A 26,826-nucleotide genomic window follows, 5' to 3' on the forward strand; every position below is an offset into this window, starting at 1 on the left:
CTCGGAGAAAAAGGAGGGGCAGAGTACCAGCCTCAGGACCTGGCCCCTGGCACCCTTCAAGACTTCCATGCCAAGGAGTCCCAAAGCACAGATACCTTGCATCCTCAGGCCTCTTTGTCCAGCTCCCAGTACATACTCAAGAGGAGCATGCCAACTGTCTGACCCATGTGATCTCTCATTAAGGGAAGGAAACAGCCAAGGACAGCAGGACCCCAGGATCCTCAAACTCCAGGTCTCATCAAAGAGTAATAGAAAGAGGTATGGTCAAACCAAGCAGACAGGACTGTGAGAACCCTAGACCAGGAGATCAGGAAGAGAAATTTAGAGGACCAAGATCCTCCCATACCTGTGAGACAATCCCTCCTACCCAGGTCAGGGAAACAGACACTACTGGGAGGAAGTCCTCCCTAAACCAGTCAGAGAAGGGACAGGCTCCTCCAGCCAGCCACTGCAATGAAAATGTGAATCACTTTCTGCAATTTCTTAATCCTAAGAAAAAAGGCAGACCTCAGGAAGACTCCCTGCTAAAAGGCAAGCTTCTATCGACTACTGCCCAATGGTGGATATCAAAAACAACCCAACTGTTCATGGACAGTGGGGCAGCTGAGGTCCATGCACTCATGACAATTGGGCAAACCCTGGTGGACAAACTGTGGCTTTGCCACGTAAGTCCTCTATCAGAATCATACTGAAACAAAGGGGGTAGGTGTTTCTGCCACTACAAGGTTCCTCTCAGCCCACTTCGAAGGAGAGAGATGACATCTATGGCCTATGGTCACCAACCCAGCCCCAAGGACCACAGCAATTTTGTCAGCAGTGTGGGCAGCAACCTGACCTTGCTGCCCAAAGAGCCAGTTCTCCCCACCAGTAATGGTCAACAAAGGCCAAGAAGGCCAGGTGCCTCAGATCTTCTTCGTGACCATCCCACACACTTCATTGTCACCCCACAAGATTCTCTGCTCAACCAAATAAGCTTTCTCACACCTTGTGTTATGAGACAAAATGTTCTACAAAAAATAAGAGTACATATAAATTGTTGTGTCCCTTGTGAGCACATCTTTTGTGCCAGTGTCTTTTTCTACTCACACATTTATTGCTTTCTAATACATATTTTTCTCATCAGATGTGGTGGCTCCTGTCTGTGTTCACTGGGGCATGGGAAGGGGTTAGTATATGCTCTTCTTCACAGAAGGGACTGGGCCTACAGGGATGTGACAGTGGCACTGAAGATGTACACACACCCTTTTTCCCTACCTGCCCCTCGAGTGTTCATCATTCAGTCCTTACCGAAACCAACAACACAAACCTGTTGAGACCTCTCAGGAAGAGTCAACCCTACTGACCCTCAGCTCAACCTGTCTTTCCCTCAAGCTTGAATACAGCACAGCTGTAGGGATGGGTGTGCAGAGGCACCAGAGGGCCCAGTAGCTTCACATGTCACATCTGCTCTGCCAGATGGAGGCTATGTGGGCATGGGCATCGCCAGAGCCTCTTACATCATCCTTGATGATGTAGCAATGTCACTGCTCTTTCTTCTGCCTTCCTTGCTCTCTGGAGCAAGAGCCAGGAGGGAACTTTCAAGCCTCCATTCAGGACAACTGCTGAAGGCTGTGTTGCCCATGCCCAAGGTCACCTGCCTTCCATTTGGGACATGGCTGTGTGTGCAGGAACCATCCCAAGATGGGGCATGGTGAACCCTGGGTTAGAGGTTAAGAGAATAATTGCAAAAGTTTTAGCAAGGAAGGAGTCAGAGTGACATGTGGGTGTCATAAAGGGCACTGAGCTTTGGAAGTTCCTGCCCACCAATGCCATTAACCACCCTGGAGAAAGGCAGATGTCACAGGCTGAGCTGCTTACCCTGTCCTCATGCCAGGGCTCTCCCACTTTGCCTGCCAGGTCATAGGCCTGGAGAAGCCCCTTTAGCTCCAACACAGATCTAAGAGGAAGCAAAGCCTGCAAGCAGGTAAGGTTAATCACCCAGCAGAATACTGCATAAGTCTGTATGTCATCACCTCTTGAATTCCAAAAAGGACCAATTAGCAAATGCTGGAAAAAACAGGGCCAGGGAATTATGGATGCCACTTGCAGCCTAGTGATTGTTACACTTTCACATGGCTTCAGCACTTTCTCCAGAGAAGAGATCAGGACTTTAAATGACCAAGGGACTGGCCTTGGTCACAAAGTAAGTTCCTGGCTCCAGCACTGGCTTGTCCTGTAGACCAGAAGGAATAGGTGAATCTGACAAGATTTGTAGACACGCAAGGAATGACCTGTCCAAAACTCAGGAACTTCATAGGCGAGGCAGATGGGCCAAAAACAAGCACTTACTGCATCTCATTCTACTTCCAGGCCAGGTTTCCTCTCCCCAGAGCCCATCCACATGGGAAAGCAGGAGGGCCCCAAAAGAGGGACAGGAGGAATGTGTTGCTCTGCTTTTGGTTGCTGTGACCAATTTCTTGAGGAAAAACAACTGAAAGGAAAAAAGTTTTATTTGTGTCACGGTGCCAGAGGCATTGGTTCATCATCTGGCTCCAAAGCAGAAACATGGCAGGAGGGCATGGTGGAGAAGAACTACTCATCTCATGGCTAGATATACCTTTCAGAGTCTTACCTCCAATAATGCACTTCCTCCAGCTAGGTCACATCTGCTAATGGCCCATTCAACTATGAACTGATCGATGGGTTCATTCATTGGTGATGCTGTTGCCCTCACAGTACAATCACCTCTCTAGACATCAATTATTCCATTCATGTTGACAATCAAGATTAACTGTCATAAGAAGCCATTTCTCTAGTGTCCCATGCTGTGCCCCACTGGTTGTGAGGTTGTGGACACCACTCTAGGGGCCTCAATATGTTCCTTGCTGGAGAGTCCCACAGCAGAAGTACCACCAAGGCAGACAACATGGGATGGGCCAGTCCCCCACATATAGAACTGAGTAGCTCCTCAGTGTGGGTATCAGGCCCCCAGACCTGTCTTGATGAAGATTCTGTCTCACCTAAGGTCCATGTCAGCTTTCACGGTGGCCTAGCAACAAGAGCAGAGTGAGGGTTCTGAGCCTGCCTCTGTTGAGTCCCAAAAGTCAACTTCAGGGTGGGAACCTGGATATGGATCCCAGAACTTCAGAGGAGAAAAGTTCTACAAGGGCCATCCCAATGGACCAGACAGAAGCAGAAGGGAGCAAGTTTCTGTCCCTTCTGCTGCCACCATCCTGTGCTTCCTGAGAGGCAGAAGGCCAGCAACAAGGAGAACCTACAAAGTCTTCCATGGAGACCCCTGGACAGCCTGCCTCAGAAGCCCATACCATCAAATCCCCATAGAGATCTCCACAGAGTCCTCAATAGAGACCCCAGGAGACCTTAGGAGTCCTCCCCGAGAATCCCAGAGAGACCACCACAGAGAGTTCCATAAAATCTCTGAGATGACTGGGATATCAAGGTTTGATAGGAAACATAACAGAAATATATTCTCAGGGTGCCTTTTCTTTATGAGTGCAGTTCAGTTGAGTAGAAGATTCACAGTCAAAATATTCCTGAGTATTACTCCCAGTCCTGACACTGACTTGTTAGGTGACCTTGGCAAACTTTCAGGCCACTATGATTTCATTCGCTTCTCTGCAGAATTCACAGAATACTTACCTACATCCCAGATGTTAAGGTCATACTCTGTGTAAAAATGAAATGCTGTTTACCCAAATAAATGCTAGCTAATCCAAAATTTTTACTTTGTCACTTTTGGCAGGCACTATAGAAAAGAAAAAAACATTACCTGACTACAAGAGTTGGTCAAATTAGGGATTCTTGAGTTTTTCTTTGGAGTTTATTTAAATTGAGCAATTGCAGTCATAATCATCAAAAGTCACATGGGAATTTTTTTCGCATATAGTTCACCAAAGTTTACACAAATTTTACTTCTCAAAAATTTATAGCTGTGAGCCTGGTGCACATGTCTGTAATTCCAACTCCTCATGAGGCTAAGGTGGCACGTTCCAGGCTAGCCCAGCAACTTTTCGAGACCCTCTCTCAAAATAAAAGATAAAAAGGACTTAGGGCCGGGGATTTAGCTCAGTGGTTTCGCCGCCTGCTGTGCAAGCTCAAGGACCCGAGTTCGATCCCCGGTACCAAAAAAAAGAAAAGGACTGTGGGTATATGCCAATTTCCTTACGGAGTATGTTAATGAAGGTAAGGTCATGAGTTTACCCACAATGAACTTGCTATCCCACTATGTTCCAAGGCTACCTCCCACCGGGCATCATAAAAATTTTTGCTGTCAATCATGGGACACTGAAAAATTCAACAGATCAACATGACTCTACCCACGTCTGAGGAAATAGCTCAGTTTCTATTTTTTTGCCTGATTACTTTATGTCTAGCAACATGTGTAATCATTTTTTCATTCATATATTTTAAGAAACATTTATTAGGTGTGAGAAACTGTCATAAGTAAGGATGACAAAAATCATCCTTGAAGCCACAAAACATACTCTAAAATGGAATACAGACATTATACAAGTCTTTATAATCAGCTGTTAAAGCACTGTGATGGAGAAAGTTCTGGGAGACCTCACATATTATAGAAAAAAGCAAATGTCTCTCTTAGGAGATGAACTTCAGCTTTGATTTTTATGATGAAGAGTGTGATCTAGGCAGAAAAAATAGCATGCACATTAACCCATGAGAGAAGGTATAAAGTCCAATTTGGCTATTTCTCCTGGTAAAGTAATGGGAGAATGGAGAAGTACCTTAGCCAAAGGAAACTGGGAAGTGATTCAAAGATTTTGTGCCTGGTGAAATGACTAGATTCATGTCCTTAAAAAACACTCCAATTAGGATAGAAGCAGAGAACTAAAGGCAGATATTTAAGTAGGGAGCTCTGAAAAAGCATTTCACCAGAGTTAGTGGTGGGTGGGAAGAGAGCAGTAGCAGAGACAGTATAGGGAAACACTGATTGGAGAGATATTTGGAAAATAGAATCAGTTGAACATCAATCCTTAGTGGACATTTTGGACAGGGAATGAAGAGAAGAGGTGAGAAAGAAAAGTAGGATTCAAGGAATACTATTAGGTCTAGAGTCTAAAGAGAATATAGTAAAAACATAAAATCTTCAAAAGGACACTAGAAGCAAGATGGCCTCACAAGGGCCATGAGCTTAGTTGCAGACTTGTTAAGTTTGAAATGCCTGAAAGGCATCTTGTTGAGGCAAATGAACAACTAGATCACAAGAGTCTTCAGGATTGGAGGTAAGGACTTGGGACCGTTAAACCTGAGTCATCCCCCGTAAAAGAATGACATTGCATACGGAAAAGGTGTTCACTGAGAAGAATGTAAGGTCCTGGAGAGAGACTAAGAAACAGCAATAATTAAAGAAAGAGAAAGACAGCATTATAAAGGATACAGGACAGGAGGAGAAAGGGGAAGAAGGGAGAACTCAGAGAGTCATCACCAGAGTAGGAAAGTGTGAGAAACAGTTCTCTCATACCCTCCTGGTGGGAACAGCCATTGGAATAATATCCATGGCAGGAGTTTTGTCAATATTAAGAATTCATACATGTTTCAAATTGTGATTTAGCTCATCAGAAATTTACTCTCTCTATATAGGCATATATACACAAAATGATATATGGACTTTAGTATACTTTGCGTTGATGTTTATAATAATTTAGGGCTGAAAGCAACCTAAATGATGTACAATAGGAAACTGGCTAGATAAATTACAGTATGATCATATAAAGGCATGCATGGCATAGCTAAAACTGCCCTTTACATACTGCTTCCAAGATAGTTAAGCAAATAAAGCAAGCTACAACACTTCATGTTTAGTACTTTACAAAGTAATCAATAATATGCATTATATAACATGAAATAAGTATTTGTTTCATAAGTGGTGTATAAAATTAATGTAAGTGAGAAATGGAGACAAAAGTATAGACAGCCCTCTGTAGAAGTAACCACAAAGGGAAGGTGAGCAATATGGAGAACAGCTACTAGAGGAAGTGGACTGGAGGCTGTCTTGATTGAGATGATCCATGAGTGTTCGGAGGCTGATGTGAGGAGGCAGTGTGGAAGGAAAGCTGCAGGTAGAGTAGAACATGGAGGTGATGGTGGAAGCAGACCTTCCAGAAGTAGAAGGGGATGCAATACAGAGTATAGAGAGCGACTGTCTCAAGAAATAGGAAGGACGTCTTTACCAAATGCAACACATGCAAGGAAAAAGTGGCTGTGCATGCAGGCAAGGTTTAGGTTTATTGGTGAGAAGTTTGAAAGGTTACTTTTAATACCTATTTTTATTAAGTGTACATTTGATGGGATTGTAATATTTCCATACATGACATTTGTGGTTTCGCTGTGCCACAAAAATCATATAAATTCTTAATTAAAGCATTTACTCAAGTAATTGTTCCTAATAATATCCTGCTTGGATTTAGGTTAACTGTAAGTGCATACCTCAAATTATTTTTCTTCCAAAAATACCTTTCTTTTTCATACTTAAGATTTTTGTGGGATATACAATATTAGGTTAAACAATTCTGCCTTCAAGACTTTAAAGCAATTTCTCCACTTTATTGTGGTACAACATGCAAGCTTAAATACTGTATGCTTTTTCTTATATAAGAAACTCCAAACACAGAAAGAGCAAAAAGACAGGGAAGGCCAAGCTTGCTTTTATAATAAGTGACTCTGGCAATAAATAACCCACTCCTGAAATAAGGTCGTTAATCCATTTATGAAGGCTGAGTACTATTGACCTCATCTTCTTTTAGTAGACCCCACCTCCCAACATCCTGCACCAGGGATTAAATTTTCACTATAGAACTTTGGAGAACACATCCAATCAAAGCAATGGCTATTGTTTTACTGACTAATACAATCCATTATACTTTAATCATATGATATTTGCTTTAAATTACTTTTCAAGTAATGCAAATAGGTAGATAACATTTAAGCCACACTTCTACTAGATATTCCATCTTTTTTCATAGACCAGGTAAGTATATCATCTTACAAGTGTATTGTGATCATGAGATGTGGTTAAGCCAATGACACAAGATAATTCATGGCTACTTCCTCAATAATATACTACAGTAATTGAATTAATTCATTCACAGACTTGGGGATATTTTCAAATCTATCACTGAGAATGTTGCATCAGTGTTAATTTATATATCTGATAACCCAAGAATAGGATAAGGTTCTGAAGAGTAGGTATAATACCTTACACACTCATGTTACAGACACAAAAGGGTGCAGGTTCTGAGCACAGGAACTCTGTAAAATATCTGTAAGGGCTGAAGTTTTGAAGAAATTTTTATGGCATTCTTTCATTTAAACCAATGAACTGGCTTTTATTTTTTCCTTCCAGTGCTTTTTTTCAGCCCTCTTGAGTCATAAAACATTTAAGAATGTTACAAAGTACTAAGTGGTCTCTTAAATTCTTAAATTCCCCTAAATCTATCACTGCAGCTTCCCTTTTAGTTCCTTACACACTTCCTCTGTTTAAGCTTTGAAGGCTTTTCTCAACCCTACTCACATAATTTTCTCCCTGAAAAGCATCCTCTCCTATCCAGAATCCCCTAGTACAGTGGTGGCGAACCTATGGCACACATGCCACAGCAGGCTGCTTGTTATCATTGAAAGCTTGCTAAAAGGTTTGCCATCACTGCCCTAGTACTTTGCCATTTGTTCTAATCACCTATCACAGCATTCATATCTCCCTGAATCTTCTGCAAATTGCTGAAATTCTATACTCCATTCCTTTTCCAGACTCTATGTGCATATCTCATTGCTTTACTTACAGGTTTTTGATAGTCATCTTGTTGTATAACATCCTCCCCCAGCTCATATACCATGTTGCCCCCTCAAATGATCCTCCTAACATTTCTCTCCACTTTGCTAAAGAGACTACACCAAGTTCTTCTGTATCATACAAAGGGCTCTCTGGGTTCAATCTCTGTTGGTTAAACTCACACAACTCATGTTCTGATACCCGATTCACTCCTTCCCAGCAAGTACTGAATTTATTAATGACCCTGACTGGAGTTCTTAATTTTGGATCTTCAGGAGGATGTTTGAGAGCTAACACTAAAACATAAGCATTCTTAAACTTGGAGTTTCAAGGAATTCCTCTTTCTCTCCACATAAGGGTTATTCCCAGTTTCGTATACATCTAAATTCCCAGCACTCAACACAGCTCACTGCAAGTGCATTTAAGTTGAACTGAATTATCTCTTCAAGTATTGCTTTTATGAATGTTATATTTTAAGTTTAGAGTATTTTAAAATTGTATACATTTATGTAACTCTTTCCATAAGAAATGTTTTGCAAATAGGTGATTAAAAAACAACATAAAACATCAAAATCAGGGTTGTTATAATACACAAATGGGGAGATTGTGACTGTATTTACAAATATACATAAGTTCTTAGAATTACATGCTGTGTGAGTTACTTTCCTCTCATTGCTGAGACAAAATATGCAGCACCCAAAGTTAGAGGGGAAAGGGTTTATTTGGCTTACAGTTCATAGAGGTTTTAGTCCATAATCAACTGGCTCTGAGGCTGGGATGGCAAACAACCATCACAGATAAGAAACAACATGGTACATACCAGGCAGCAAAGGCAACAAGTGAAATTTAAGAATGTTTCCCTGCCCTTTTTATCTTATCCAGACTACTTAGGGCGGGTAGCACTCAACTTTTTATCCTAGTGCCCTTGAGCCTAGCATTGCCTCATGAATCAATTCCAGCTTCACACACTCTAGATCAAGCCTATCATCACATGAGGCTTTGGGGGGACACCTAGACCCAAACCATAACACATGGAAACAGAAAATATCAGATCATCTGACTCAGTAATGCCACTGGAGTTGGTGTCATCAGTATGTCTGGAAGGCCTTGGTGTTTTGGTCCTGTTAGAAAATTTCATTCAAGCTGAGTACCAGTCCTATTCATTTTCCCTTTCAGATGGCTCCATAAAGGCTAGATAAGTCTGTATGGCTAGGTTTTATTTCTCTTCCAATATAGTTTTCAGTATTTTTTTCTTATTTAAAAATATGGACTTCTTTCAGCAAAATTAAGAACAAAAAATCACAAAGAATGTAAAAAGCAAGCTACTCCAGGGCCTGGGATGTAGCTCATTGGTGCCATGCCTGCCTGGCAAGCACAAGGTCCTGAGTTTGATCCCCCATACCAAAAGAAAAAAAAAAAAAAAGCAAGCTACTCCAACACTTGGGCATACAGACTTTGTTTTAGGGGGAGGTAGGTGATGACTGTTGCTGCCATTTACTGAATACTTCCTCTGTTAAATTCTCTACCTATTTAGCTCAGATGTAAGTAAGTTCAGCACTTTGGACTCATGAGGTCTTTCTTGGATGGAACTGAACCCCCATCCTATAGCCTAGAAGAGTATTTCACTGTCTTCTTAATTTTTATGAGTTTAAAGAACTGGTTCCTATGCCCTTGAATCTTACATTGATTCAATTCTAAATTTAAGTGCAATTTCCACTTAGCTGTTTGTTGCCCCTAAATCTTGTTTCAACTACAAAATGCTGAGCCTTCCTTCTTTTAGCCTTTCTTCAACCTGTGACTTCATCTTCCATCTATTTATTTATACTTTGAGCATTCTCATATACCTTCCAAAGTCTTCATCTCTTCAGAGATGTAGTTTTCTTTTCTTTCTAAACCTAAGTACTAAAAATTGTTTTTTGTTAATTAAACTTAAACTCGGGTTACCTTACCACAAGTATATAGTTATTTTTCCTAATGAGGGGTGTTTAAGCAAGTAATGCTAGGAAATACTTTTGTTCACATCCTTATAAGACATGATATTACTTAATACAGCAACATATGATAGGGTACAGGTAAGCCCTATTTGATGGGTGAAACAATTGGACCATAAAAAAGATAAGCAAATTATAACTATTTCATCATTTTTTCTAAGTGCCTAGATCCTAGATAAATAAGATTCCCTCAGGTAGAAATTCTGTTCCATTTTCATCTTTACCAGCATTGTCTAACACAGTGGCTGGAACATAGGTAAGCAATAAATAATTTTAAAATAAGTATAATTATATAAGCTAATAAGTAATCTTATCATATACTGTATTGCATGCATTCACTTTATTTGATTTAACAACAGATTTTGGCACTGTGGATTGTGCCTCTTCCATAAGCCATTTCCTCCATTTGGCTTCTAGAACAATTGGTTCATTGTTCACTTTCTCAATATTCTTTGCTTGTTTTTCCTCTTACCAGCAACTCAAAACCCTGCAATGCTCCAGGGATGTTTTGTTCTTTTTTTTTTGGTATCTTTCATTTTCAATTTGGCCATCTCATCCAGTCTCATATCTCAATACATCAACAATATGCTGATGAATTTAATGTCTATGTCCAGTGCTGAATGGCCCAGTGCTACCCCAATCCAACACACACAAAATTAACCCTTCATCTCCTGCAAATCTGCTAACCCTATCACCCTGCATAACCAAAAGCCGTGGAAGTCACTTCCCATTCTACTCTCACATATCTTGCATCCAAGTCTTTGGAAAATCTACTGTCTCAAATTTTAAATTAAACTTCTAAATTAGAAAAGTTTTAAATAAATATATCTAGAAAGCAGCTCCAAGCTATGATCCTAGTGTGAACCATCATACTTCTTTCCTGGATGACTGCAACAACTTCCAACTCTTCTTCCTGCTTCTTTTCTTGCCACCCCACAGGCTATTCTTGTTATTTTCAGTCTACTCTTAGCACATTGTGTCCATAAGCCCTTTGCTCCAAATACTCTATTAAAGTCAATTCCAGGGATAGCCAACCTTTTTAGAGATAAGATCCCAAACTGCAACCCAAAACCCACTTATTTATGGCAAAGTGTCAACACTGCAATTAAATCTGAATACTGAGGTTTTGGTTTAGAAAAAACAACTCAATGTAGCATCTTTTGTCTTAAAAGTAATACAAATAACATGCATACCATAGGTTCACCACCACTGGTCTATTCACACAAATAACAGTAAAATATAAAACAACTGGGGAAATGTGAACATTGATAAGATATTTTGTGTGGCAGACCTAGGCATTTATATGATACTGGTTTTATAGGCACAGAGAATGCGTATGTTATAGGGTCTTGATGGCTGCTATCAAAGGAAATCTTGGGGTCCAGGGAAAAGTATGCTGTGGGGTCAGAGTACCTGCATGTAATGACCAATGGGGTAAAATCTAGTGGAGCAATAAAGCCACACAGGGACCCCAGAGAGAAAGAATGACTAGCAATGGGTCACACTTACCCATAGAAATCATCAGTATAAGTTTACAGCCCGAGAGAACAGCCATTTGGAAGAAAAGCTATATGGATAGGTAGCCCAAGACTCTGGGGTCCACCACTCTCAGCAGTGTTCACAAGATGCTGGATCTGGAACTTCTGGATTTAATGTCTTCTTTGAGCTAAGTGTTTCTTTCTACTTATCTATGTCTTCCTTTTAGAATGGAAATGTATACCCTATGCCTGTTTCACTATTGTATACTGAAAATAGATAACTTGGTTTTGCTTTACAGGCTCATAACTGTAAATAGTTTTCCTCAGGTCTCAGATGAAACTTTGAACTTTTGAATTAATACAGAAACAAAACATTCAGGCTACTGGAGATGCACTTTCAGGCTACTGGAGATCACTTGTAAAAATGTCTTAGTAAATCTGTGTAAATGATTATATATATAGTAAATGATTATCATCTACTAATAACTGAACAATCTGTATATTTTAGCATTGTATTTTCACATTTAAATTAAAACTAATTTGAAAGTTTGATTGCTATGATGAAGTATATGGATTCTGAAACTTTTCCATTAGCTCCATGACCAATGATGGTCAAATTACTCCCCCTCTGACGAAAGAAATTGCTGGTATTAGGGCAACAGGATTTCAATAAAAACCAAATTCTTTTTTTTTTTTTTTTGGTACCAAGGATCAAATTCGAGACCTTGCGCTTGTGAGGTAGGCAGTGGTGGTACAACTAAGCTAAATTCTCGGCCCCCAAAACCAAATTCTTAATATAACATTCTTGGATTTCAGTAGTTGTCCATTGATCTTACTTCTTAAAATTTCTCACTGGAGGGCTGGGGATTTAGCTCAGTGGTTCCAGCACCTGCCTTGCAAGCACAAGGTCCCAAGTTTGATCCCCTGTACCCACCCACCCCCCAAAAAAAAAATCTCTCAAGAAAATTTCTCACTCGAGTTGGAAATATGATGTGAGATCACTTTTTTAAAAATCTGTGTTTGAATGCCATTATTCATTTAAAGGACGTTGACAATAGGGTAGATGGAGACTGAGGTTCTTTCTTTTATGCCAATTCCACAAATCCTTGCCGGAATTTCAAGTTCAGTGTGTTAAAAATGAAACTCATTACTTCTCCACTATGAAAACTACCTACTTATCTTCCTCTGACTTTATCATTTTTGAGAATGGCATCATCAGTCTGACAACCATCAACAGCCTCAATGACTCAAGACTCTTTGAGTTACCCTCATGATTTCATCAGCTGCCACATCAGATAGTGTAGACTTCTTCAAATAGTAAAGCTTCTTGAATACATTTTATTCCTGTCATTTTTTCTTCTATTTTTACTTATGCTAATAATTATCTACAGTGTAGATTCTGGTAATACTTTCTTTCTTAGACTGGCAGCACTGCATCTGTGCTACACTCTTAGCAAACTGACTTTTACTGAGGTTGAGCATTAACTCTTTTTCATACACTTCAGGCCAATAGTTCTTATCATTTAGGTATGGCTCAGAAAGGTGCACCTATATGCATTTAAATTATTTATTCTTTATGAGACCTGGATCCCATTTATACACTTCTTCACATTAAGTGAACTGTTTGTAAGGACTGTTTTAAAAGCCCTTTTATATTTAATAAACTGAAAAGTACCACAATCTAAAATTCAAGATTTTGTACAGTATGCACAGACTAGACATTATGGCTAAATTAGTTAGCTATAATTACACAACAAATCATTCCAAAGCACAATGACCTACAAAAAGAAGTTTGGTTTTTTCCCTCTCTTACCAATCTCTGAGTCGGCTGGGACAGTTTGGGTTCGGGTGGGGTATTGCTGGCTTTGACTAGGTCCAGGTCTGTTACTCTCTAGACCAGTAGCTACCCTTTGGGGTTCTTTATCTGTTATACCAATTTTATGATGAGGCAAGCTGAATAGGTCAGCACATTTAAAGTCTTAACTTGAGTCATATCTGATTATTTCCAAAGCAAAGCAAATCCCATAGCTGAACTCCAAATCCAAGGTCTGGACAGGGAAGCATGCTCTGACACCAGAGGGAAGGGGAAGAATTTAAATAAAATTTATCAATTATTATACAAGCCTTATTTGTAATTATTCCCATTAATGTTCAATGACTATTAGTTTAAAAAGGATTAGAACTCTAATCTTAACTATGAATAAATAATGATTGTATCTCCTTATAAGAATGATTATCTTCTGTGAGGTGATTTCAGTATCTTGTAGCAGATTCTTTGCTCAACCAAATTTTAGTCAGGCTCCTTACCCTTCTCTCCAACAAGCCCTTCTGTGCACTTTATGTCAGTCATTTTACATACCCCTCTCCCCAACCATAATGTGTTTCCCATATCTTGGTATCTCCAATGTTCCTAGCACAAGAGCTCAATAAATATTTATGTGACTCTAAAAATAAAATAAAGAATGGAATAATTTACATGGAGCTCTGTAAACATCTTAGTGAAAAACGCTAAACAGGTGCCACATATACATACACAAACACATGCACAGACATTACTTTGGGATAGAAAAGTTCAGAAATTGGTGGAAGTTAAATACAAGTCTGGAGTTCATAGAAAGGATTACCTCCTGCTTTATAAAAAATCAACAGTTTTGATTGTATTTCACCCATACAGTTGATAAAGAACATTTATCACAGAACTGAGGACACTAGCAATGGTTGTAATAAATAACTGTGGTAAAATGCTGAGATAGGCCATGAATAAACACCTTAGTCTCAAAGCCAGCAAATATTTCCTCTTTTGCTTCTTTTCAGTTAATATCAGCAGCATATTTTATTCATTTTTATTAGAGATACTTCTATGATCTATGAAAGTAGCTGAATCTATGAATTTGTTACCTTTCTAGTTTCTATGTTTGATAAAAAATAATTTCTTTTCCTCACAGGAGATTATAAAAGAGAAAATTCTACACATCAGATTTTCACAATGCAGAATAATTCGCACAACTGCACAATGGATTGAAGAACAATTAAATCATCTATCTCTCCAAACCAAGGAAACATTACTAGACTGACATACACTTATTCCAAGAAAATGTACTCCTAAATTTTGTCCTTCCAAAACGAGTTTTTATGTTTGTGTTTCAGAAATGCACAACAGTCTAATATGAAAAGATAGCGTATACTACTGTAAAAGAATTAGTTTGCTCATGTAACTTTGGGAGACTGGAATTGTCCTCATGAATACTTATGGAAGAGATCTGAAAAATGGGTCTAACAAAATGGCACTTTCAAAAATTATGGAAAAGTGAGGATTTGATCCATAATCAAAGTCATCATTCTACTTACAGCAAGGGAACTAATGTCTAAAAAGTTTAAGGAATATGTAGAAGGTTCTTGAGCCTAGCTAGTATTAAATCTCTGGAAGTTTGGATCATGAAGTGAACAGAGCTATTTCTGGCCACTCATATTGTCTTTTTCATTGTTCTACCAACATATTACTCTTATGATATAAAGATATAGGAATTATACATAGCTATTATTTTTAAAGTCATAAATATTACCAAGTAGACATACAGGAACAAATATTGCTTTAAAGTATTTTCTTTTTTCCTACAAATTGATGGATTCCTGGTAAAAGTACAGATTTCATGTTCTATGTGAAAATGTATTTCAGTCTTTCACATTCTGCATCTGAGTGCACACGCTCATTTTCTCATCTTCCAATTTCTTTAGTGCTGTGGAAGACAGCGTGATGATTTGAATGGTAAAAGAATTTACCAAGACCAGAGTACCTATGAAGAGAAGGGGTTATTTAAATAACAGTACACTGTCAAGAGGGACAGCAGTGAGACAAAGGGAGGTCTGTGCAAGAAAGGAGGGTTGGTATTCTTTTTAAAAGAAAAAGTATAAGCTGGAAGGAAGGAGCAACTTGAACCCAAGAACATGAGAACAAAGGCTAGGGAGGATAGGACTATGTGCACTTTGTCCTTTGGGCCAGTGATGGACATCATCCCTGTGAAAAGATATAGTCCAGGGTGCAAGACCATGTATCAAGCCTGTTAAGGGAAGGAATGCCAATGGGGCTCTTGTGCTGAAAGTTTCTGAAACAGCTATTCTTGAGCCAGAATTAAGGGACTCTGATTAAGGCCAAATGAAGCCCAAATGGCTTCTTTCTGGTTACCTAGCACTACACATTTGGGACTATATCTTTTAAAATATTATGGCAGACCTTATCAAGTTCATTTCAGAAGAGTGCCCTGTTTATAGAAATCTCAAAGAATTCTCTCAAAATGTGGACTGTGGTAGAGTAGCTTTTTATATTATTCTCATGGTTTGTAAAATAAGCTACCTATGGCAGAGCACCAAAGTAGCACTTGGAGATATTTTAAATTTTTTATTGTGAAAAATACAGTGAATTATGTTAGATATTATATGCACTATTACCATGAGATGGTTCAAAATTTCAGTATTAGATCATGCTACATTCCTTTCAATGATGCCATATCTTTGTGAATCTGAGTTTTCAGCAGTTACTGTGATAGCCACACGTGAAAAAAAATGAGGTGGCAGTGATCAATAAGAATCCAAGATTCAAGCAACTGTATTATACTCAACATATAAGCAGTAATTGTGATTACTTAAAAATAAAAAAGTATTCTTTTAAGTTTGAGGATTACATATTACAAACCTACAATAAGAAAACAATTTTTTTAAATTATGAGGATTACCCCTATAGATTAAGAGGTTATAACAGACACATATTTTCATTACTGAAATTAATACTTGAAGCCATTTATTTGATAAACAGGAAGAATAATTCGATCATCATCTTTTGCACAGGTGGAGAAACTGTGAGGCTCATAAAATCTGACTAAAACCTTGGCTTCCTTGAAATAATGTGGTTTACTTAAGTGAGCAGGAGATGCAGGCATCTCATTCCAAATGTAGACAGACTACTCGGCTGATCTTCCTGCCCACCACATGAAAAATTCTTCAGAGGTAAAGGATCACACTGTCAGACTACATTTGAATTACTTTTAAAGACTCTTATTGACCAGCTTTATTTACTTTTTGAAAAGCAATGTTATTGATACTAATGCTACTATTTAAATGCTATTTTTAATGCTAAGACAAAATCAAACAGAAAAGTACATATAGTTAAGGCCTGTGATAGTTTTCAGGCAACAGAAAGAGAAGGAAATAGTAATTGTTTTGTGTACCTTCTACTGCCCACTCCATTCCCTAACTTTCCCAACTCCTCAAATTCCCTTTAAACTTCTTGGTAGATCATGAAAATCTGCTGAACTTCTTTCATGGAGAAAATTCAAAACTGCTTTTGTTCATTTAAGCTGATCTATGCCAAGGTTTATCCCAGAAGTTTATATTTTTTGATAAGATAAACATGAATAATAGTAGAAAAATGATTGCCTTTATCTTTAATGCAAAAAGTAATTATTTCCTTTTGTGTTGAAGTCCAAAGAATCTGCACAGATGGCTTTGTCACCAAAGTCAAGATGATCCTCATTGCCAAATGGCATACCCCACTTCTGAGTTAATGATGCATTTTGGTTTTAATACTCTAGTGACTGAAAGAACTGTAATGAATTGCCCTGACTTGAATTTCAGGGCATGGACCTGCTAATCAATGGCTTGGAAAAGTCACCTTCAAGGTTGTCAAAGTTCTACATTATGCTTTATTTCTCCCATGTAAAAAACTGGCTCTTTTGTGCTCAAGATTATACTGCCTGTGTACTTGAGAATCTATCAAAAGCTAACAAAACATTCTGATATCATTTTCATGGGAATTATTAGCCAAATCCCATTAGATTCCAGTTCAGAAGACATAACTTCAAAATTGCACTTGCAGTGCTGTAAACATCACATTCTTGCCCAATCCCATTTTTCCTGTCTGGTTGCTGTCGTGTGTTGGTTTGAAAATTTCAAATACTACACAGCAGAAAGCATTCAAGTCCTGAGAAATGTTCAGCATACTAATTATACAAATGTGCCTTTTTCATTTATATTCATCATGGCAGGAATATACGCTATGAGATAGCAGCAGTCCTTCATGTCACTGGGAGCTCAGGGACCTTCTTTTTTTACTTCTTCTTAATTTGCATTAGTATATAAATTGGACAATGTGCTTTCTTGTTAAGCTGGCACACAAGCGTTTCCAGAGTATATATGAAACATAAAATAACACGCCAGGTAGTGATAGCAACCAAGGAGAGACAGGAGTCTGACGTGTTCTGATCACTGTCATTTCTCCATTTAAAATCCTCTAATACACCCTTCACTACAAGGGCATTTCTCCTTTTTTCTCTGACAGATCTGCCTTCTCCTTTTTCCCCTTGCTTCTTTCTCAGTGAATTCATATCTTAAAACTAAGCTCAAATATCAACTTCCTTGAAAAATCCTTCCCAATCTGTAGGATTATTTTTTCCCTTTATGTTCTTATAGATATGGACCACAATTGTACTGTAACACTTGTCATCTAATATTATATTTGTTTACAAGTATTTTTATTTCACCAAATTTGAATTATTGAGGGCAGAAATAGTTTACTCCCTTTCTTAATACACTACAGGGATCAGAGCAGGCACACAAGTACTAACTGGTAAACAAGTAAGCTGGTTCAGGCAGGGAACAGTGGTCAGAGTCATGCTGGCCAGATTATGGCTGTATATGAACCACTTTTATTTTTCTTTCCTCCACCAAAATGGAAGAATTACTTTTAGAATCTCCAGTGTATCTTTAAGAAATCATAGAGAATTTCCAGTCTTAACTGATTTACTAGCCAGAGCAGATTGAATCTGTGCAGGTCATAGCTTCTGAGGGACTTTTTAATAGCTGGTTAAATGTAAAAAAAAAAAAGAGGATTCAGGCCCTAAGGCTCCTTGCAGACAGATAGATTTTCAGAATGGCATTGGTTTTCTAAGGGGATAACAAAGCTTAAATTATAAAACTCAAAGTATTTGTCTACTTTTTACTAGTGTTATTATAACAGATAGATCTTAGGGGTATATGGATTTATTCCAAAAGTTAACGTAGTTGCTTACCAAAATGTAACTGACTGTAAATGTAGTATGTTTTATTATGATCATGGTCCAGTTAAGAGATCTCTGAGGACCAGCAGCAGGCCCTCTTCATGGCATTCCCTTCTGTACTCCCATTGTCCCAGGGTGAACAGGAATCACGGGAATCTAATTAAAAGTAGATGTAGCCTATAGGTGCGAGATACAAACAAACAGTTCAGAAAAATAAACTGGACCAAATATGATCAAAAATACCAAGGAGAAATGTTCATCATTGTAAGTACTGAAAACTTGAAAAATAAAACAGTAACAATAGTGATAATATGCCATTTCGCGCATCAAAAATATAATTATTTAAGAAATATACTGCTGTAAACTTTGTCTTATTGTGCACTTCATAATCTTTTGGAATAAATTTGAAGGCATATTACAAAAGATGTACATGTTTTCAAAACCATTGATTCCATGTCATTCACTTCCTGGAATCTAGCCTAAGGAAATTATCAGAGATGAGCATATGGGATTAGTCATAAGACTGCTTGTTTAATGTTACTGTAACAATAAAGAATACAAATATCTTTGGCATTGTTTCCCCCAGACTCAAGCGATATGCCTCCTCAAGATGATAATGCCTGGAACCTATCAAGGGCCTTTAGATAGACCCTCTGTAGAGTAACTGACTGCTGATCACAACTACAACCCTCTTCAGCCAGAAGTAGCCAGAACAGTCATGGCCCTTTGCCCCCTCACAGCAGTTAGGGGTACTTCTTCAGAGGAGGGAATATTGTAGATAGGTGAGTTAATTAGATATCTTGTAATAGTTAGACCAGGCCAGCCCTTGGGGAGCTAACATAGAGGATAATGGAACCAACATGGAGGACAATCCAGACACATTCACTGAAAGTCAGCATTGTAAAAGAAGAGACATTACCACATCCACATAGCATGAATAACAGTGACTGATATTCTAAATACATATAAATCACCTGGGTGGGAACAAGATCTTCTGAGAAAGATCCCTGACCCAACCCTTACCACTCCTTGCTCATTCCTTACTTGCTATGTGACTTGCTTCCTCATTGGATCCTTATTTAATCAATATTACCTAAGGGAATATGCTTGTCATAATCTTATTGGTTGTTTATTGTTTTGTCCACCTTGTGATTTCTCATTGGATCAGTATTACATAAGCAACTACTAATTGACTATAGTTTTGTCCCACCTTGAACCCACCTCATCTCATGGCTTTGTCCCATAAAATACCTTTGAGAAGTTGGGTGAGTGGGCAACCTATTTTCCAGTCCCTCTTCTGTCTCTCCTAGACAGAAGTTTTCTTTCTCTTGATAAACTTTTCCTACTCTTAAAGAAAGAATTATGTTCACACAAGGAATGTAAACATTATGTACTACATATATATACTAATGAACTAAAATAAAAATTTAAAAATTAATAAAAAATTTTTTTTAAAAAGATGTGTCTGTTCAATTCACTTGTCCATTTATGATTGGGCTGTTTGCTTTTAAGTTTTTTGAGTTCACTATATTTCTAGATATTAATCCACTGTCAGAAAAGTAGCTGGTAAAGACTGTATCACACTCTATAGGCTCTTTACTCTGTTTGTTGTTTTCCCTTGCTGTGCAGAGACTTTTAATATGGTAGAACCCCCTTTGTTGAGTCTTGCTATTATTTCCTGTGCTACTGGAATCCTATTCAGAAAGTCTTTGCCTGTGTCTATGACTGCAAGTGTTTCTCCTATGTTTTCAAAGTTTCAGGTCTTAGACCTAGATTTCTGGTCCCTTTTGAAATGACTTTTGTACAAATGAGCTACAGGGATGTAGTTTTAATCTTCTTCATGTGAATATCCAGTTTTCCCAGCAGCATTTGTTAAAAAAGGCTGTCTTTTCTCCAAAATACACTTGTGGCTCCACTGTCCATAATCAGATGCTGTACTTGCATGGGATTGGGTCTCTGTTCTCTCTCTCTCTTTTTTTTCTTTTTGGGTACTGGGGATCAAACTTATGTTTGTGAGGCAGGTGGCGGCACCACTGAGCAAAAACCCAGGCCTCAAAGGTCTCTGTTCTCCATTCCGTTCCACTGATCTACATGCCTATTTTTGTACCAGTATCATACTGGTTTGTTATTATGGCTTTGTAGTATAATTTTAACTTAGTATTGCTTTTTTTGGTACCAGGGATCGAACTTGGACCCTCGTGCAGCAGGCGGCGAAACCATTGAGCTAAATCCCCGGCCTGAGTATTGCTTTGGCTATTCTGAATCTTTTGTATTTTCATATGAATTTTAAGATTACTTTTTTAGTTCTGTGAAGAATGTCACTGGTATTATGATAAAGATTGTACTGAATCTCCAGAACACTTTCGATAATATGGCCATTTCACAACATTAATTTTTCTAATCCATAAACATGAGAAATCATTTTATCTTCTTTTTTGATATATTGTTTTAAATAAAATATATTATTAAAATTTATTCATTTATTTTCATTTTTATATTGAAGCTATCAGAAAACTTAATTCATATGAGGTTTGCATTATATTTTGATTGGACTGTGCTAGACTAGATTTTCTTTCCAGATCTCTTAATTTTCCCTTTTTCTTATGTAAAGAACAACTCAGATCAGACACTGCTCTTCCTTCACTTTTTATTATTTTTAAAAATGCAACAAGTAGGATCAAAAGTCTCATTCAAATGAAAAATTACAACTAAATTCAGTTGCTTAGCTGGATACAAAGTTGACTCTTAAAAATCAATAGCATTCCTGTACGAAAACAACAAACTCACTGAAAGAGAAATTAGGGAAACAACACTTTTCATAACACATTGAAAAAAATGAAATACTTAGGAATCAATCTAACAAAGGAAGTAAAAGATATTTACATTGAAAACTATAGTACTTTGTAAAAGGAGATCAAAAAGGATATTAAAATATGGAAAGATATCCCTTGTTCTTGGGTAGGAAGAACCAACATAGTGAAAATGGCCATACTCCCAAAGTTGTTATACAGATTTAATGCAATCCCAAGCAAAATACCAATAGCATACCTAACAGAACCAGAGAAAACAATCCTAAAATTCATTTGGAACCAGAAGAGACCTAGAATAGCAAAACCAATTCCGGGCAACAAAAGTAAGGCAGGAGGCATCAGAATTCCTGACTTTAAATTATACTACAAAAGACCCCGCCCCTGGTGCGCCAGCTCCGCCCCTTCCCATCACGTGATGGTGCGCCGCAGCCGGCTCCGAGGTGCTTACCCTTCTGGGCGAGAGCGGACTGCGCAGGAGAGACTGTCCCTCCTCGCTGTGCCCTAGGGTGGTCTCCCTACCTGAGGTGGCCTCAGCTCCTCAACTCTTGAGAATACGTTTTGCCTTCCTTTTCAACCCTGACCCCAGGAACCCTCTCCCTCTTCTCACCTTGTTGATGAAAGGAAAAGCAGAATAGCTAGTCAGCAAAAGAAACAGTTATAAAACAGAAGAACAGAAGGATCCTACTCAAACCCTGTGAACAATGAAGATTCCTGGGCCAGAGGAGAGTAGATCACAGTCCCTTAACCAGAACAGAATGAATTATAGTTACCACTTGAGGTGGCAAGCACCACATAAATAGAGACTACTGAATAAACAGGTGCTTTTTTGTGGAACTAATCATCTATTTTTCTGAACATTGAACTGTGACGATGAGAAATGTTTTTTTTTAGGTGGATGCCTTCCAGCACCTTGGTGATATCATAGATCCTCCTCTTTTGCCCTTTGAGCACCTCTGCTGCCTTGTTCAAGTCCAAGACCCCATCGGGTGACTGGCTTAGGAGCTGAATGAACTTCTTGCACCTAGAAAAGCACCAGACATAGAATGCTATGAATGTTTCCTGACTTCATAAATTTCACTAATAAGGGTATCTAGAAACCCAAGGACAGAGGTAATGAAAACCAAGATAAAGAGAAAAACATGCAGGTGAAATGCACATAGGAAAATGTTGCGTGCCACCTAACCACATGGACCATCTAGATGCTGCTTTTCCAACTCCAGTCACAAAGTCAGCACAGATACAAGTTGGGGGAAAGGAAGTACTGTACAACAATTGCAATGTCTGTTGAAAGTTTCATTCTGCTCAAAGGTAAGAATTTGTAACATTCTTTGCCTCTCTGATAATTTCATTTCTTCGAAGACTGAGGAGGAAATTGAAGGAATAAATACTCTGGACTTGACTTTTACTAGTAAGGAAAAAACTGACTAGTGAAGCAACAGAAGCTCTAAGAACATCAAGAAAAAGAGGCAGTGTCATGTTAGAATTGAACCCGGGGTAAAGTCTTACTTTGTTGTTATTTTCCAGTGTCTGGATTCCAAATCTTGAAGAGATTGATTTGTTGTTCCTTAACATCTTCCTGGAAGTCCTGCTCTGAGTATTTTTTATAGAGCAACATCAGAAACAAGTACATGGGTAGAAACCTGATTTCCAGAGCTGGAACATTATATTATTTAAATGTCTGGTTTTCAACAGCAAAAAGTTGCAAAACATATAAAGGTTTAAGAACATATGACCTATAGATAGGAACAAAAGCAATCACTGTTCTTGAAGAAGCCTAGATGTTGGACTTAATGAGACTTTAAATCAGGTTTTTTTTTTTTTTTTTTTGGTACTGGGGATCAAACTTGAGTCCCTGCGCTTGCACAGCAGGCGGCGAAACCACTGAGCTAAATCTCCACCCTAAATCAGGTATTTTAAATGTGTTCAAAGACTAAAGGAAAACATGTCTAAAGAACTAAAGGAAACTATTAACATATGTCACCAAGTAGAGAATATGAATAAGGATGAGGAAGTATTTTTAAAAGAAACAAATAGAAAGTATGGTATTGAAAAGAGCAATAAGTGAAATGAGAATTCACTAGAGCTCAACATCAGATGAACAGCCAAAAGAAAGACAGTGAACTTGAAGGTAAGCCCATTGAGATTGCCCAGTAAGGAACATAAATAATGAAGAACAATGAAGAGAAATTAACAGAGCTTCAGAGACCTATGGTACATCATCAAGCCTATTAACATATGCATAATGGAAGTAAAAGAAGGAGAAGGAAGGAGTAAAGAATGTTTGAATCCAGGCATGGGGGCCTATGTCTCTAATCCCAGCTATTCAGAAGGCTGAGGCAAAAGGATTCCAAGTTCAAAGCCAGCCTGGACAATTTAGCAAGGCCCTCTATCAAAATTAAAGTATAAAAAGGGCTGGGGATGTAGCTCAGTAACAGAACACCTGCTTAGCATGCATGAGACCTTGAATTCAATCCTATCTCTCTCTCTCTCACACACACACACACGCACAAATATCTGAAGAAATGATGTTTGAAAACTTTACATATTCAAGAAGCTCAACATACATCAATAGGATAAAGAGATCCAACCTAAAATATCATAATCAAACTTTTAAAAGACAAACAGTAGAATCTTAAAAACTGCAAACTAAAAGTGATTCATCCAATAGTAGAAATCTTAAATGAGATTAAGAGTTAATTTTTCATAAGAAACCAGAGAAAGTAGAAGACAGGGATGTAGCATATTCAAAGTGCTAAAAAGGGAAAAAAGTGGTCAACCAAGAATTCTATAACCAGCAAACTAGCCTTCAGAAACAAACGAGGAATTAAAATACTCCTAGATGAACAAAAACAGAGTTTGTTACTGAGCCAGTCTGACATACAAAACATACCAAGGTGAAAATACATTAGACGGTAATTTGAATCTATGTGAAAACACAAAGTTACCAAAGGTAATGTATCATGTGGTTTTTCTATTTAATTTAAAAGAAAATTCATAAGGCAATAATTATAGAAATATGCCTATGTAATTGTATAAAGATGTGATTGTGATAAGTTTAAAGAAGGAGGAGGAGTTGAACTAGATTGTTATAAATTAAGAGGTTAATGGTAATCTCTATGGCAACCACTAGGAAAACAACTCAAAAATACATAATAAAAGAAATGACCAAGAAATAAAAAAAAATTAATGTCTACAATTAGGGCAAAGATCAGGCAGACTTATTAGCCATTTAAAAAGATTTGTGTTCCTTAAATTCAGGGTTTCTCTCCTGTGACAGATCCCCCTGACCTTTGTGTTACACTAGAAATTAGATTTCAGTGAACTGGCTCAAGAAAAATGATGATATTCTATTGCTGTGGATAATAAACTATCTTTTGTCTCTGAAAAAAAATCATACTACAAAGCTACTGTGATAAAAACATCATGGTACTGGCAAAAAACAGACCCAAGGATCAGTAGAACAGATTAGAAGATGCAGAAACAATTCCAAACACATTCAGCCACCTTATCTTTGACAAAGGGGCCAAACATCTTCACTGGAAAAAAAAAAAGTCCCCTTAATAAATGGTGCTAGAAAAACTGGCTTTCCACACACCAAACACTGAAATTAGATCCATGTCTCTCACCATGCACTAATATAAAATTGAAATGGATGAAATATATAAATATTGAAACAAACTCTAAATCTGCTGGAAGAGAGAATAGGTAGAACTCTTGAAGACACAGGTATAGGCAAAGGCATTATGACCAAAACTCCAAATGCACAAGGAATATTACAAAGAATCAATAACAGGGCTGTCATCTTAGGGTTTGCACAGCAAAAGAAATCACCAATCGAGTGAAGAGACAACCTACAGTGTGGGAAAAAAATTTTCCCACCTGTTCCTCAGACAAAGGACTAATATCTAAAATATATAAAGAATTCAAACAAATCAGTCCACCCAAATTTAAAGACCCTATTAAAAAATGGGCATCTTTAATGAATAGACATTTCTCAGATAAAGTACAAATGGCAACTAAATATATGAAAAAATGTTCAACATCACTGGTCATTCAAGAGATGCAAATTACAACAATGCTGAGATTTCATCTCACTCCAGAAAGAATGGCTATTATCAAGAAATCAACCAATAATAAATGCTGATGGAGCTGTGGGGAAAAAGGAACCCTTGTCCACTGTAGGTGGGAGTGTAGACTGGTGCAACTACTCTGGAAATCAGTGTGAAGATTCCTCAAAAAATCAAAACTAGAGCTCTTTCCAGCCAGCGCCAAGCAATGGGCATCTCTCAGACAACTGGCACAAGCGCCGCAAGACTGGGGGCAAAAGAAAGCCCTACCACAAGAAACGGAAGTATGAGTTGGGTCACCCTGCTGCCAACACTAAAATTGGCATCCGCCACATACACACAGTCCTGAGTTCAAGGAGGCAACAAGAAGTACTGAGCCCTGAGGCTGGATGTGGGGAACTTCTCCTGGGGCTCTGAGTGTTGTACTCGAAAAACAAGGATCATTGATGTTCTCTACAATGCATCCAATAATGAGCTGATCTGCACCAAGACCCTGGTGAAGAACTGCATTGTGCTCATTGACAGCACACCGTACCCGCAGTGGTACGAATCCCACTATGCATTGCCTCTGGGCCGCAAGAAAGGTGCCAAGCTGACTCCTGAGGAGGAAGAGATTTTAAACAAGAAACGATCAAAGAAAACTCAAAAGAAGTATGATGAAAGGAAAAAGAATGCCAAAATCAGCAGTCTTCTGGAGGAGCAGTTCCAACAGGACAAGCTTCTTGCTTGTGTTGCATCAAGACCAGGCCAACGTGGCCAAGCAGATGGCTATGTGCTAGAGGGCAAGGAGCTGGAGTTCTATCTGAGGAAAATCAAGGCCCAGAAAGGCAAATAAGTCCTCTCTCCTGGTGTAGCTCATGTAATAAAGGTGTTTGTTTGTTTGTTTTCAAAAAATTAAAACTAGAGGTTCCATTCGACCCAGCTATTCCCCTTCTTGGTATCTTCCTTAAAGAATTAAAACTATATCACAGCAGTATATGTATGCCCATGTTTATACCAGCACAATTTGTAATAGCTAAATCTTAGAAATGGCCCAAATGCCCATCAACTGGTGATTGGATAAAGAAGATCTGGGTTTTTTTTTTAATAAAATGGAGTACTACTCAGCCATAAAGAATGAAAAATTAGAGACATTTATAGCTAAATGGATGCATATTGAGGCAATACTCTTCAGTGAAATAAATAGGACACACGTGTAAATACCGAATAGTTTCTCTGGTGTGAGAAACTGCAAGTGTAAATGAAGACTAAAATGTATAACAGATAATGTAAAATACGTAGAAGAGATCCCAAAGGGAAGAGGAAGTAAGGGGGGGGGGGAAGGAAGAGAAAAAAAAAATATGAGAAAAGAAGGAAAAAATGGAAACAACTATTTTGTGAATGGGGGGTGGATGGGTGGGAGGGAAGAAAGGGGAATGGAAAAAATCAAGAACCAAGATATATGATGTACAGGTACAACTTCTCAATGATGAATGAAATAAAAATGTATACCTAAACTGTACCAGTAAACTTAATGAATATAAAAAATAAATACATAAAATTTCAGAGAATGAATATATCATTTAAATTTTGCATAAAACAAAAATTACTTAAGTACTACTGGTACATTTATCACAAGTGATTTCTGAAGTTGTTGTCAACATGACAT

General features: G+C 38.1%; 1 pseudogene; it reads left to right on the forward strand.

The window, feature by feature from the left end:
* Positions 1-260: 260 nt before the first annotated feature.
* Positions 261-26,047, forward strand: LOC101712125 (small ribosomal subunit protein eS8 pseudogene; annotated as a pseudogene).
* Positions 26,048-26,826: the final 779 nt, after the last annotated feature.

This window comes from Heterocephalus glaber, unplaced genomic scaffold (assembly GCF_053883595.1).
Source record: "Heterocephalus glaber isolate CG9 unplaced genomic scaffold, H.glaber_assembly_v1.0 deba00001472, whole genome shotgun sequence".
NCBI lineage: Eukaryota > Metazoa > Chordata > Mammalia > Rodentia > Bathyergidae > Heterocephalus > Heterocephalus glaber.